The sequence below is a fragment of the Tasmannia lanceolata genome, unplaced genomic scaffold (assembly GCF_043159265.1).
Source record: "Tasmannia lanceolata isolate RefF3 unplaced genomic scaffold, GAP_Taslan_0.1 ptg000003l, whole genome shotgun sequence".
NCBI classification, from domain to species: Eukaryota; Viridiplantae; Streptophyta; class Magnoliopsida; order Canellales; family Winteraceae; genus Tasmannia; species Tasmannia lanceolata.
Window position 1 is genome coordinate 28,832,896 of NW_027518680.1, and position 13,953 is coordinate 28,846,848.

At 47.7% G+C, this 13,953-nt stretch overlaps 18 non-coding genes across 18 annotated transcripts; all 18 read left to right on the forward strand.

The window, feature by feature from the left end:
• Positions 1-83: 83 nt before the first annotated feature.
• LOC143873752 (5S ribosomal RNA) lies at positions 84-202 on the forward strand. The gene has a single exon (XR_013248452.1). It is a non-coding gene; the product is annotated as a 5S ribosomal RNA (ribosomal RNA).
• A 597-nt stretch (positions 203-799) lies between these two features.
• Positions 800-918, forward strand: LOC143874993 (5S ribosomal RNA). Its single transcript, XR_013249661.1, has one exon. It is a non-coding gene; the product is annotated as a 5S ribosomal RNA (ribosomal RNA).
• Positions 919-1,515: 597 nt separating this feature from the next.
• Positions 1,516-1,634, forward strand: LOC143873230 (5S ribosomal RNA). Its single transcript, XR_013247950.1, has one exon. It is a non-coding gene; the product is annotated as a 5S ribosomal RNA (ribosomal RNA).
• Positions 1,635-2,231: 597 nt separating this feature from the next.
• Positions 2,232-2,350, forward strand: LOC143872539 (5S ribosomal RNA). The gene has a single exon (XR_013247281.1). It is a non-coding gene; the product is annotated as a 5S ribosomal RNA (ribosomal RNA).
• A 597-nt stretch (positions 2,351-2,947) lies between these two features.
• Positions 2,948-3,066, forward strand: LOC143874761 (5S ribosomal RNA). The gene has a single exon (XR_013249431.1). It is a non-coding gene; the product is annotated as a 5S ribosomal RNA (ribosomal RNA).
• A 597-nt stretch (positions 3,067-3,663) lies between these two features.
• Positions 3,664-3,782, forward strand: LOC143874762 (5S ribosomal RNA). Its single transcript, XR_013249432.1, has one exon. It is a non-coding gene; the product is annotated as a 5S ribosomal RNA (ribosomal RNA).
• A 597-nt stretch (positions 3,783-4,379) lies between these two features.
• Positions 4,380-4,498, forward strand: LOC143873973 (5S ribosomal RNA). Its single transcript, XR_013248665.1, has one exon. It is a non-coding gene; the product is annotated as a 5S ribosomal RNA (ribosomal RNA).
• Positions 4,499-5,095: 597 nt separating this feature from the next.
• LOC143872550 (5S ribosomal RNA) lies at positions 5,096-5,214 on the forward strand. The gene has a single exon (XR_013247292.1). It is a non-coding gene; the product is annotated as a 5S ribosomal RNA (ribosomal RNA).
• Positions 5,215-5,811: 597 nt separating this feature from the next.
• On the forward strand, positions 5,812-5,930 carry LOC143872561 (5S ribosomal RNA). The gene has a single exon (XR_013247303.1). It is a non-coding gene; the product is annotated as a 5S ribosomal RNA (ribosomal RNA).
• A 597-nt stretch (positions 5,931-6,527) lies between these two features.
• LOC143872573 (5S ribosomal RNA) lies at positions 6,528-6,646 on the forward strand. Its single transcript, XR_013247315.1, has one exon. It is a non-coding gene; the product is annotated as a 5S ribosomal RNA (ribosomal RNA).
• Positions 6,647-7,243: 597 nt separating this feature from the next.
• Positions 7,244-7,362, forward strand: LOC143872584 (5S ribosomal RNA). The gene has a single exon (XR_013247326.1). It is a non-coding gene; the product is annotated as a 5S ribosomal RNA (ribosomal RNA).
• Positions 7,363-7,959: 597 nt separating this feature from the next.
• On the forward strand, positions 7,960-8,078 carry LOC143874267 (5S ribosomal RNA). Its single transcript, XR_013248953.1, has one exon. It is a non-coding gene; the product is annotated as a 5S ribosomal RNA (ribosomal RNA).
• Positions 8,079-8,675: 597 nt separating this feature from the next.
• On the forward strand, positions 8,676-8,794 carry LOC143872595 (5S ribosomal RNA). Its single transcript, XR_013247337.1, has one exon. It is a non-coding gene; the product is annotated as a 5S ribosomal RNA (ribosomal RNA).
• A 597-nt stretch (positions 8,795-9,391) lies between these two features.
• On the forward strand, positions 9,392-9,510 carry LOC143872606 (5S ribosomal RNA). The gene has a single exon (XR_013247348.1). It is a non-coding gene; the product is annotated as a 5S ribosomal RNA (ribosomal RNA).
• Positions 9,511-10,107: 597 nt separating this feature from the next.
• On the forward strand, positions 10,108-10,226 carry LOC143872618 (5S ribosomal RNA). The gene has a single exon (XR_013247359.1). It is a non-coding gene; the product is annotated as a 5S ribosomal RNA (ribosomal RNA).
• Positions 10,227-10,823: 597 nt separating this feature from the next.
• On the forward strand, positions 10,824-10,942 carry LOC143872630 (5S ribosomal RNA). Its single transcript, XR_013247370.1, has one exon. It is a non-coding gene; the product is annotated as a 5S ribosomal RNA (ribosomal RNA).
• A 597-nt stretch (positions 10,943-11,539) lies between these two features.
• LOC143872642 (5S ribosomal RNA) lies at positions 11,540-11,658 on the forward strand. Its single transcript, XR_013247382.1, has one exon. It is a non-coding gene; the product is annotated as a 5S ribosomal RNA (ribosomal RNA).
• Positions 11,659-12,255: 597 nt separating this feature from the next.
• On the forward strand, positions 12,256-12,374 carry LOC143872654 (5S ribosomal RNA). Its single transcript, XR_013247393.1, has one exon. It is a non-coding gene; the product is annotated as a 5S ribosomal RNA (ribosomal RNA).
• The last annotated feature ends 1,579 nt before the right edge of the window (positions 12,375-13,953 follow it).

The following is a 13,953-nucleotide window of genomic DNA, read 5'->3' on the forward strand; positions in this document are numbered from 1 at the left end:
TTTTTCGCACTTTCATTTAAACGGACTTCGTACGACAATGCGAGTGGAAACTCTTTATTACTTTAACAATGGAGAGGCATGCTGGGTGCGATCATACCAGCACAAATGCACTGGATCCCATCAGAACTCCGAAGTTAAGCGTGCTTGGGCGAGAGTAGTACTAGGATGGGTGACCTCCTGGGAAGTCCTCGTGTTACACCCCTGTCACTTTTTTCGGCTATCTACCACTTTTTTCGAACAATCTTTCGGTTCTGGAACATCGATGCGAACTGAAACGCACGTTTAGTGCGTCGCCTCCTACGTTTCGGTTCGGATCTTTTTATTTTCTTCCGGATGGTGAATTCAAACACATCCGGTCTTTATTATGGCGGGGTGATAGTGTCGTTTGATTCGATAAACGGAATTCGTTCTGACATTTCATTTGCGGTCAAATTATAGCGGGGGTTTGTTTAGATTCAGTGACGTACAGGCTATAGCGGATGAGTGTACTAGTGGATGCGAGTCATGAATCCGGTCGGAAGGTGTTTACTGGCCGTGACTTACCCTTGGTGCACAAATATCGTTCCGACGATAACTTTTGATCCGCCCGTCAGATCGTGGCGATTCTTATATTGATTCGTGGCTACTCGGGAAGATTCATCGCGCGATAACAGCCCTGGCGGTCATCCAGCTTCCCGACATGCTCGGATCGTCCATCCGATGTTATCTAGCCGGATTTTTTTGCACTTTCATTTAAACGGACTTCGTGCGACAATGCGAGTGGAAACTCTTTATTACTTTGACAATGGAGAGGCATGCTGGGTGCGATCATAACAGCACAAATGCACTGGATTCCATCAGAACTCCGAAGTTAAGCGTGCTTGGGCGAGAGTAGTACTAGGATGGGTGACCTCCTCGGAAGTCCTCGTGTTGCACCCCTGTCACTTTTTTCGGCTATCTACCACTTTTTTCGAACAATCTTTCGGTTCTGGAACATCGATGCGAACTGAAACGCACGTTTAGTGCGACGCCTCCTACGTTTCGGTTCGGATCTTTTTATTTTCTTCCGGATGGTGAATTCAAATACGTCCGGTCTTTATTATGGCGGGGTGATAGTGTCGTTTGATTCGATAAACGGAATTCGTTCTGACATTTCATTTGCGGTCAAATTATAGCGGGGGTTTGTTTAGATTCAGTGACGTACAGGCTATAGCGGATGAGTGTACCAGTAGATGCGAGTCATGAATCCGGTCGGAAGGTGTTTACTGGCCGTGAGCTAACCTTGGTGCACAAATATCGTTCCGACGATAACTTTTGATCCGCCCGTCAGATCGTGGCGATTCTTATATTGATTCGGGGGTACTCGGGAAGATTCATCGCGCGATGACAGCCCTGGCGGTCATCCGGCTTCCCGACATGCTCGGATCGTCCATCCGATGTCATCTAGCACGGTTTTTTCGCACTTTCATTTAAACGGACTTCGTACGACAATGCGAGTGGAAACTCTTTTTTACTTTGGCAATGGAGAGGCATGCTGGGTGCGATCATACCAGCACAAATGCACTGGATCCCATCAGAACTCCGAAGTGAAGCGTGCTTGGGCGAGAGTAGTACTAGGATGGGTGACCTCCTGGGAAGTCCTCGTGTTGCACCCCTGTCACTTTTTTCGGCTATCTACCACTTTTTTCGAACAATCTTTCGGTTCTGGAACATCGATGCGAACTGAAACGCACGTTTAGTGCGTCGCCTCTTACGTTTCGGTTCGGATCTTTTTATTTTCTTCCGGATGGTGAATTCAAAGACGTCCGGTCTTTATTATGGCGGGGTGATAGTGTCGTTCGATTCGATAAACGGAATTCGTTCTGACATTTCATTTGCGGTTAAATTATAGCGGGGGTTTGTTCAGATTCAGTGACGTACAAGCTATAGCGGATGAGTGTACTAGTGGATGCGAGTCATGAATCCGGTCGGAAGGTGTTTACTGGCCGTGAGCTACCCTTGGTGCACAAATATCGTTCCGACGATAACTTTTGATCCGCCCGTCAGATCGTGGCGATTCTTATATTGATTCGGGGGTACTCGGGAAGATTCATCGCGCGATGACAGCCCTGGCAGTCATCCGGCTTTCCGACATGCTCGGATCGTCCATCCGGTGTCATCTAGCAGGATTTTTTCGCACTTTCATTTAAACGGACTTCGTACGAAAATGCGAGTGGAAACTCTTTATTACTTTGACAATGGAGAGGCATGCTGGGTGCGATCATACCAGCACAAATGCACTGGATCCCATCAGAACTCCGAAGTTAAGCGTGCTTGGGCGAGAGTAGTACTAGGATGGGTGACCTCCTGGGAAGTCCTCGTGTTGCACCCCTGTCACTTTTTTCGGCTATCTACCACTTTTTTCGAACAATCTTTCGGTTCTGGAACATCGATGCGAACTGAAACGCACGTTTAGTGCGTCGCCTCTTACGTTTCGGTTCGGATCTTTTTATTTTCTTCCGGATGGTGAATTCAAAGACGTCCGGTCTTTATTATGGCGGGGTGATAGTGTCGTTTGATTCGATAAACGGAATTCGTTCTGACATTTCATTTGCGGTTAAATTATAGCGGGGGTTTGTTCAGATTCAGTGACGTACAGGCTATAGCGGATGAGTGTACTAGTGGATGCGAGTCATGAATCCGGTCGGAAGGTGTTTACTGGCCGTGAGCTACCCTTGGTGCACAAATATCGTTCCGACGATAACTTTTGATCCGCCCGTCAGATCGTGGCGATTCTTATATTGATTCGGGGGTACTCGGGAAGATTCATCGCGCGATGACAGCCCTGGCGGTCATCCGGCTTTCCGACATGCTCGGATCGTCCATCCGGTGTCATCTAGCAGGATTTTTTCGCACTTTCATTTAAACGGACTTCGTACGAAAATGCGAGTGGAAACTCTTTATTACTTTGACAATGGAGAGGCATGCTGGGTGCGATCATACCAGCACAAATGCACTGGATCCCATCAGAACACCGAAGTTAAGCGTGCTTGGGCGAGAGTAGTACTAGGATGGGTGACCTCCTGGGAAGTCCTCGTGTTGCCCCCCTGTCACTTTTTTCGGCTATCTACCACTTTTTTCGAACAATCTTTCGGTTCTGGAACATCGATGCGAACTGAAACGCACGTTTAGTGCGTCGCCTCATACGTTTCGGTTCGGATCTTTTTATTTTCTTCCGGATGGTGAATTCAAAGACGTCCGGTCTTTATTATGGCGGGGTGATAGTGTCGTTTGATTCGATAAACGGAATTCGTTCTGACATTTCATTTGCGGTCAAATTATAGCGGGGGTTTGTTTAGATTCAGTGACGTACAGGCTATAGCGGATGAGTGTACTAGTGGATGCGAGTCATGAATCCGGTCGGAAGGTGTTTACTGGCCGTGAGCTACCCTTGGTGCACAAATATCGTTCCGACGATAACTTTTGATCCGCCCGTCAGATCGTGGCGATTCTTATATTGATTCGGGGGTACTCGGGAAGATTCATCGCGCGATGACAGCCCTGGCGGTCATCCGGCTTTCCGACATGCTCGGATCGTCCATCCGGTGTCATCTAGCAGGATTTTTTCGCACTTTCATTTAAACGGACTTCGTACGAAAATGCGAGTGGAAACTCTTTATTACTTTGACAATGGAGAGGCATGCTGGGTGCGATCATACCAGCACAAATGCACTGGATCCCATCAGAACACCGAAGTTAAGCGTGCTTGGGCGAGAGTAGTACTAGGATGGGTGACCTCCTGGGAAGTCCTCGTGTTGCCCCCCTGTCACTTTTTTCGGCTATCTACCACTTTTTTCGAACAATCTTTCGGTTCTGGAACATCGATGCGAACTGAAACGCACGTTTAGTGCGTCGCCTCATACGTTTCGGTTCGGATCTTTTTATTTTCTTCCGGATGGTGAATTCAAAGACGTCCGGTCTTTATTATGGCGGGGTGATAGTGTCGTTTGATTCGATAAACGGAATTCGTTCTGACATTTCATTTGCGGTCAAATTATAGCGGGGGTTTGTTTAGATTCAGTGACGTACAGGCTATAGCGGATGAGTGTACTAGTGGATGCGAGTCATGAATCCGGTCGGAAGGTGTTTACTGGCCGTGAGCTACCCGTGGTGCACAAATATCGTTCCGACGATAACTTTTGATCCGCCCGTCAGATCGTGGCGATTCTTATATTGATTCGGGGGTACTCGGGAAGATTCATCGCGCGATCACAGCCCTGGCGGTCATCCAGCTTCCCGACATGCTCGGATCGTCCATCCGATGTCATCTAGCAGGATTTTTTCGCACTTTCATTTAAACGGACTTCGTACGACAATGCGAGTGGAAACTCTTTATTACTTTGACAATGGAGAGGCATGCTGGGTGCGATCATACCAGCACAAATGCACTGGATCCCATCAGAACTCCGAAGTTAAGCGTGCTTGGGCGAGAGTAGTTCTAGGATGGGTGACCTCCTGGGAAGTCCTCGTGTTGCACCCCTGTCACTTTTTTCGGCTATCTACCACTTTTTTCGAACAATCTTTCGGTTCTGGAACATCGATGCGAACTGAAACGCACGTTTAGTGCGTCGCCTCCTACGTTTCGGTTCGGATCTTTTTATTTTCTTCCGGATGGTGAATTCAAAGACGTCCGGTCTTTATTATGGCGGGGTGATAGTGTCGTTTGATTCGATAAACGGAATTCGTTCTGACATTTCATTTGCGGTCAAATTATAGCGGGGGTTTGTTTAGATTCAGTGACGTACAGGCTATAGCGGATGAGTGTACTAGTGGATGCGAGTCATGAATCCGGTCGGAAGGTGTTTACTGGCCGTGAGCTACCCTTGGTGCACAAATATCGTTCCGACGATAACTTTTGATCCGCCCGTCAGATCGTCGCGATTCTTATATTGATTCGGGGGTACTCGGGAAGATCCATCGCGCGATGACAGCCCTGGCGGTCATCCGGCTTCCCGACATGCTCGGATCGTCCATCCGGTGTCATCTAGCAGGATTTTTTCGCACTTTCATTTAAACGGACTTCGTACGACAATGCGAGTGGAAACTCTTAATTACTTTGGCAATGGAGAGGCATGCTGGGTGCGATCATACCAGCACAAATGCACTGGATCCCATCAGAACTCCGAAGTTAAGCGTGCTTGGGCGAGAGTAGTACTAGGATGGGTGACCTCCTGGGAAGTCCTCGTGTTGCACCCCTGTCACTTTTTTCGGCTATCTACCACTTTTTTCGAACAATCTTTCGGTTCTGGAACATCGATGCGAACTGAAACTCACGTTTAGTGCGACGCCTCCTACGTTTCGGTTCGGATCTTTTTATTTTCTTCCGGATGGTGAATTCAAATACGTCCGGTCTTTATTATGGCGGGGTAGTAGTGTCGTTTGATTCGATAAACGGAATTCGTTCTGACATTTCATTTGCGGTCTAATTATAGCGGGGGTTTGTTTAGATTCAGTGACGTACAGGCTATAGCGGATGAGTGTACTAGTGGATGCGAGTCATGAATCCGGTCGGAAGGTGTTTACTGGCCGTGAGCTACCCTTGGTGCACAAATATCGTTCCGACGATAACTTTTGATCCGCCCGTCAGATCGTGGCGATTCTTATATTGATTCGGGGGTACTCGGGAAGATTCATCGCGCGATGACAGCCCTGGCGGTCATCCGGCTTTCCGACATGCTCGGATCGTCCATCCGGTGTCATCTAGCAGGATTTTTTCGCACTTTCATTTAAACGGACTTCGTACGACAATGCGAGTGGAAACTCTTTATTACTTTGACAATGGAGAGGCATGCTGGGTGCGATCATACCAGCACAAATGCACTGGATCCCATCAGAACTCCGAAGTTAAGCGTGCTTGGGCGAGAGTAGTACTAGGATGGGTGACCTCCTGGGAAGTCCTCGTGTTGCACCCCTGTCACTTTTTTTGGCTATCTACCACTTTTTTCGAACAATCTTTCGGTTCTGGAACATCGATGCGAACTGAAACGCACGTTTAGTGCGTCGCCTCTTACGTTTCGGTTCGGATCTTTTTATTTTCTTCCGGATGGTGAATTCAAAGACGTCCGGTCTTTATTATGGCGGGGTGATAGTGTCGTTCGATTCGATAAACGGAATTCGTTCTGACATTTCATTTGCGGTTAAATTATAGCGGGGGTTTGTTCAGATTCAGTGACGTACAGGCTATAGCGGATGAGTGTACTAGTGGATGCGAGTCATGAATCCGGTCGGAAGGTGTTTACTGGCCGTGAGCTACCCTTGGTGCACAAATATCGTTCCGACGATAACTTTTGATCCGCCCGTCAGATCGTGGCGATTCTTATATTGATTCGGGGGTACTCGGGAAGATTCATCGCGCGATGACAGCCATGGCGGTCATCCGGCTTTCCGACATGCTCGGATCGTCCATCCGGTGTCATCTAGCAGGATTTTTTCGCACTTTCATTTAAACGGACTTCGTACGAAAATGCGAGTGGAAACTCTTTATTACTTTGACAATGGAGAGGCATGCTGGGTGCGATCATACCAGCACAAATGCACTGGATCCCATCAGAACTCCGAAGTTAAGCGTGCTTGGGCGAGAGTAGTACTAGGATGGGTGACCTCCTGGGAAGTCCTCGTGTTGCACCCCTGTCACTTTTTTCGGCTATCTACCACTTTTTTCGAACAATCTTTCGGTTCTGGAACATCGATGCGAACTGAAACGCACGTTTAGTGCGTCGCCTCATACGTTTCGGTTCGGATCTTTTTATTTTCTTCCGGATGGTGAATTCAAAGACGTCCGGTCTTTATTATGGCGGGGTGATAGTGTCGTTTGATTCGATAAACGGAATTCGTTCTGACATTTCATTTGCGGTCAAATTATAGCGGGGGTTTGTTTAGATTCAGTGACGTACAGGCTATAGCGGATGAGTGTACTAGTGGATGCGAGTCATGAATCCGGTCGGAAGGTGTTTACTGGCCGTGAGCTACCCGTGGTGCACAAATATCGTTCCGACGATAACTTTTGATCCGCCCGTCAGATCGTGGCGATTCTTATATTGATTCGGGGGTACTCGGGAAGATTCATCGCGCGATAACAGCCCTGGCGGTCATCCCGCTTCCCGACATGCTCGGATCGTCCATCCGATGTCATCTAGCAGGATTTTTTCGCACTTTCATTTAAACGGACTTCGTACGACAATGCGAGTGGAAACTCTTTATTACTTTGACAATGGAGAGGCATGCTGGGTGCGATCATACCAGCACAAATGCACTGGATCCCATCAGAACTCCGAAGTTAAGCGTGCTTGGGCGAGAGTAGTACTAGGATGGGTGACCTCCTGGGAAGTCCTCGTGTTGCACCCCTGTCACTTTTTTCGGCTATCTACCACTTTTTTCGAACAATCTTTCGGTTCTGGAACATCGATGCGAACTGAAACGCACGTTTAGTGCGTCGCCTCCTACGTTTCGGTTCGGATCTTTTTATTTTCTTCCGGATGGTGAATTCAAAGACGTCCGGTCTTTATTATGGCGGGGTGATAGTGTCGTTTGATTCGATAAACGGAATTCGTTCTGACATTTCATTTGCGGTCAAATTATAGCGGGGGTTTGTTTAGATTCAGTGACGTACAGGCTATAGCGGATGAGTGTACTAGTGGATGCGAGTCATGAATCCGGTCGGAAGGTGTTTACTGGCCGTGAGCTACCCTTGGTGCACAAATATCGTTCCGACGATAACTTTTGATCCGCCCGTCAGATCGTGGCGATTCTTATATTGATTCGGGGGTACTCGGGAAGATTCATCGCGCGATAACAGCCCTGGCGGTCATCCGGCTTCCCGACATGCTCGGATCGTCCATCCGGTGTCATCTAGCAGGATTTTTTCGCACTTTCATTTAAACGGACTTCGTACGACAATGCGAGTGGAAACTCTTTATTACTTTGACAATGGAGAGGCATGCTGGGTGCGATCATACTAGCACAAATGCACTAGATCCCATCAGAACTCCGAAGTTAAGCGTGCTTGGGCGAGAGTAGTACTAGGATGGGTGACCTCCTGGGAAGTCCTCGTGTTGCACCCCTGTCACTTTTTTCGGCTATCTACCACTTTTTTCGAACAATCTTTCGGTTCTGGAACATCGATGCGAACTGAAACGCACGTTTAGTGCGTCGCCTCCTACGTTTCGGTTCGGATCTTTTTATTTTCTTCCGGATGGTGAATTCAAACACGTCCGGTCTTTATTATGGCGGGGTGATAGTGTCGTTTGATTCGATAAACGGAATTCGTTCTGACATTTCATTTGCGGTCAAATTATAGCGGGGGTTTGTTTAGATTCAGTGACGTACAGGCTATAGCGGATGAGTGTACTAGTGGATGCGAGTCATGAATCCGGTCGGAAGGTGTTTACTGGCCGTGAGCTACCCTTGGTGCACAAATATCGTTCCGACGATAACTTTTGATCCGCCCGTCAGATCGTGGCGATTCTTATATTGATTCGGGGGTACTCGGGAAGATTCATCGCGCGATAACAGCCCTGGCGGTCATCCGGCTTCCCGACATGCTCGGATCGTCCATCCGGTGTCATCTAGCAGGATTTTTTCGCACTTTCATTTAAACGGACTTCGTACGACAATGCGAGTGGAAACTCTTTATTACTTTGACAATGGAGAGGCATGCTGGGTGCGATCATACCAGCACAAATGCACTGGATCCCATCAGAACTCCGAAGTTAAGCGTGCTTGGGCGAGAGTAGTACTAGGATGGGTGACCTCCTGGGAAGTCCTCGTGTTGCACCCCTGTCACTTTTTTCGGCTATCTACCACTTTTTTCGAACAATCTTTCGGTTCTGGAACATCGATGCGAACTGAAACGCACGTTTAGTGCGTCGCCTCCTACGTTTCGGTTCGGATCTTTTTATTTTCTTCCGGATGGTGAATTCAAACACGTCCGGTCTTTATTATGGCGGGGTGATAGTGTCGTTTGATTCGATAAACGGAATTCGTTCTGACATTTCATTTGCGGTCAAATTATAGCGGGGGTTTGTTTAGATTCAGTGACGTACAGGCTATAGCGGATGAGTGTACTAGTGGATGCGAGTCATGAATCCGGTCGGAAGGTGTTTACTGGCCGTGAGCTACCCTTGGTGCACAAATATCGTTCCGACGATAACTTTTGATCCGCCCGTCAGATCGTGGCGATTCTTATATTGATTCGGGGGTACTCGGGAAGATTCATCGCGCGATAACAGCCCTGGCGGTCATCCGGCTTCCCGACATGCTCGGATCGTCCATCCGGTGTCATCTAGCAGGATTTTTTCGCACTTTCATTTAAACGGACTTCGTACGACAATGCGAGTGGAAACTCTTTATTACTTTGACAATGGAGAGGCATGCTGGGTGCGATCATACCAGCACAAATGCACTGGATCCCATCAGAACTCCGAAGTTAAGCGTGCTTGGGCGAGAGTAGTACTAGGATGGGTGACCTCCTGGGAAGTCCTCGTGTTGCACCCCTGTCACTTTTTTCGGCTATCTACCACTTTTTTCGAACAATCTTTCGGTTCTGGAACATCGATGCGAACTGAAACGCACGTTTAGTGCGTCGCCTCCTACGTTTCGGTTCGGATCTTTTTATTTTCTTCCGGATGGTGAATTCAAACACGTCCGGTCTTTATTATGGCGGGGTGATAGTGTCGTTTGATTCGATAAACGGAATTCGTTCTGACATTTCATTTGCGGTCAAATTATAGCGGGGGTTTGTTTAGATTCAGTGACGTACAGGCTATAGCGGATGAGTGTACTAGTGGATGCGAGTCATGAATCCGGTCGGAAGGTGTTTACTGGCCGTGAGCTACCCTTGGTGCACAAATATCGTTCCGACGATAACTTTTGATCCGCCCGTCAGATCGTGGCGATTCTTATATTGATTCGGGGGTACTCGGGAAGATTCATCGCGCGATGACAGCCCTGGCGGTCATCCGGCTTCCCGACATGCTCGGATCGTCCATCCGGTGTCATCTAGCAGGATTTTTTCGCACTTTCATTTAAACGGACTTCGTACGACAATGCGAGTGGAAACTCTTTATTACTTTGACAATGGAGAGGCATGCTGGGTGCGATCATACCAGCACAAATGCACTGGATCCCATCAGAACTCCGAAGTTAAGCGTGCTTGGGCGAGAGTAGTACTAGGATGGGTGACCTCCTGGGAAGTCCTCGTGTTGCACCCCTGTCACTTTTTTCGGCTATCTACCACTTTTTTCGAACAATCTTTCGGTTCTGGAACATCGATGCGAACTGAAACGCACGTTTAGTGCGTCGCCTCCTACGTTTCGGTTCGGATCTTTTTATTTTCTTCCGGATGGTGAATTCAAAGACGTCCGGTCTTTATTATGGCGGGGTGATAGTGTCGTTTGATTCGATAAACGGAATTCGTTCTGACATTTCATTTGCGGTCAAATTATAGCGGGGGTTTGTTTAGATTCAGTGACGTACAGGCTATAGCGGATGAGTGTACTAGTGGATGCGAGTCATGAATCCGGTCGGAAGGTGTTTACTGGCCGTGAGCTACCCTTGGTGCACAAATATCGTTCCGACGATAACTTTTGATCCGCCCGTCAGATCGTGGCGATTCTTATATTGATTCGGGGGTACTCGGGAAGATTCATCGCGCGATAACAGCCCTGGCGGCCATCCGGCTTCCCGACATGCTCGGATCGTCCATCCGGTGTCATCTAGCAGGATTTTTTCGCACTTTCATTTAAACGGACTTCGTACGACAATACGAGTGGAAACTCTTTATTACTTTGACAATGGAGAGGCATGCTGGGTGCGATCATACCAGCACAAATGCACTGGATCCCATCAGAACTCCGAAGTTAAGCGTGCTTGGGCGAGAGTAGTACTAGGATGGGTGACCTCCTGGGAAGTCCTCGTGTTGCACCCCTGTCACTTTTTTCGGCTATCTACCACTTTTTTCGAACAATCTTTCGGTTCTGGAACATCGATGCGAACTGAAACGCACGTTTAGTGCGTCGCCTCCTACGTTTCGGTTCGGATCTTTTTATTTTCTTCCGGATGGTGAATTCAAACACGTCCGGTCTTTATTATGGCGGGGTGATAGTGTCGTTTGATTCGATAAACGGAATTCGTTCTGACATTTCATTTGCGGTCAAATTATAGCGGGGGTTTGTTTAGATTCAGTGACGTACAGGCTATAGCGGATGAGTGTACTAGTGGATGCGAGTCATGAATCCGGTCGGAAGGTGTTTACTGGCCGTGAGCTACCCTTGGTGCACAAATATCGTTCCGACGATAACTTTTGATCCGCCCGTCAGATCGTGGCGATTCTTATATTGATTCGGGGGTACTCGGGAAGATTCATCGCGCAATGACAGCCCTGGCGGTCATCCGGCTTCCCGACATGCTCGGATCGTCCATCCGGTGTCATCTAGCAGGATTTTTTCGCACTTTCATTTAAACGGACTTCGTACGACAATGCGAGTGGAAACTCTTTATTACTTTGACAATGGAGAGGCATGCTGGGTGCGATCATACCAGCACAAATGCACTGGATCCCATCAGAACTCCGAAGTTAAGCGTGCTTGGGCGAGAGTAGTACTAGGATGGGTGACCTCCTGGGAAGTCCTCGTGTTGCACCCCTGTCACTTTTTTCGGCTATCTACCACTTTTTTCGAACAATCTTTCGGTTCTGGAACATCGATGCGAACTGAAACGCACGTTTAGTGCGTCGCCTCCTACGTTTCGGTTCGGATCTTTTTATTTTCTTCCGGATGGTGAATTCAAACACGTCCGGTCTTTATTATGGCGGGGTGATAGTGTCGTTTGATTCGATAAACGGAATTCGTTCTGACATTTCATTTGCGGTCAAATTATAGCGGGGGTTTGTTTAGATTCAGTGACGTACAGGCTATAGCGGATGAGTGTACTAGTGGATGCGAGTCATGAATCCGGTCGGAAGGTGTTTACTGGCCGTGAGCTACCCTTGGTGCACAAATATCGTTCCGACGATAACTTTTGATCCGCCCGTCAGATCGTGGCGATTCTTATATTGATTCGGGGGTACTCGGGAAGATTCATCGCGCGATGACAGCCCTGGCGGTCATCCGGCTTCCCGACATGCTCGGATCGTCCATCCGGTGTCATCTAGCAGGATTTTTTCGCACTTTCATTTAAACGGACTTCGTACGACAATGCGAGTGGAAACTCTTTATTACTTTGACAATGGAGAGGCATGCTGGGTGCGATCATACCAGCACAAATGCACTGGATCCCATCAGAACTCCGAAGTTAAGCGTGCTTGGGCGAGAGTAGTACTAGGATGGGTGACCTCCTGGGAAGTCCTCGTGTTGCACCCCTGTCACTTTTTTCGGCTATCTACCACTTTTTTCGAACAATCTTTCGGTTCTGGAACATCGATGCGAACTGAAACGCACGTTTAGTGCGTCGCCTCCTACGTTTCGGTTCGGATCTTTTTATTTTCTTCCGGATGGTGAATTCAAACACGTCCGGTCTTTATTATGGCGGGGTGATAGTGTCGTTTGATTCGATAAACGGAATTCGTTCTGACATTTCATTTGCGGTCAAATTATAGCGGGGGTTTGTTTAGATTCAGTGACTGTGGACCCCAATCCGAGAGAGTCGCGGTGAGGGACGTGCCCCCACGCGCTAACAGTCTCAGGATCATCCACGTGAATGGAGAGCTCTACCAAGGAACTCTCGAAAGAAGTGCCCCTCACAGCATGAGTGGCGATAAAGGGTGAGATACCTCTCGATTCGGGGACTAGCCCAGATTCGAGGCGTACCTTAAACAAAGAAGAGTCGCCATCCAAGGAAGTGGGCCAAGGATCCCATACTATGCTCTGTTGCAACGGATAACCAGAGATATAAAAGAAGGTTCGTGCCTGGTTACGAATTCGGAAGGTCCAAAGAGCACCTCGTCCGCCCAAGTGCAAGCACCTGGTCTCTTATGCCATTTACTTAATGATTTTGAAGAGTTTTGGGCAAAAGTCATATGAAATGGGAATCAATATCTCCGAGAAGACGTCTATCTAATCATGCATGTCTCGGAGATGAATAATAAGCACACATAAAAGAAATGAAAGAAGTGTCGCCTAAGCAAAACTAGGTTATAAGTGACATGCCTAATGGGTGTCTAAGTTCTGGTGTGCAAACACATGCATGTTACAGCTAAATGTATAGGATCTGTACATGAAAGTAAGAAAACACAGCAAAAACATACAACACAAATCAACTCTATACCTGACTGGACAAAATGAGTCCTAACTCTAATGCGACCTGACTCGGACCAAGATGGCCGTCCATCCCAGCTGCTCTACGTATCCCGGCCTCGGGAAGAATCGGAGTCAACGTAGTTCGATGCCCTATTCTAAACTACTATGCCTAACCATCTAGAACCGCTATCCCAGACTCAATTCCACTAAACTCGACTGATTTTTAAAGCTTTTTTGTACAATTGCTTAAGTTCATGTGAGTTGTAATTTTTAGGACTCTATATGCCCTAACTAATGCAAGTTGGTTAGCCTTAAGCTAATGCAGGTGGGCCCTACATCCTACGTGTATCTAGGCTATGCAACCTAAGGAAAACCATGGGCTGACTATATGCTTCCTAGTCTAGCCATCGGTTGGACTAAGTGTCTAACCGATCAACTTGAGGCCTCCTAACTCTAGGGACACTCACACGACAGGACACACCATATCAACAAATCAGGACAGACTCCTAACTCTAAAACACCCTAAATAGCTAAGACTGACTCCTAACTCTAGGGGAAGATCTTTTTCAAAAAGGTTTCGAAGAATTTTTGTATTTTTGGAAAGGTTTGAAATGTTTATTTTTTTTAAAGGTTTGGCTGGACTTGGGATGTGGATCCCAAGCTGCACTACGTACCCTGTTGAAAGGGATCAAGCCAACGTAGT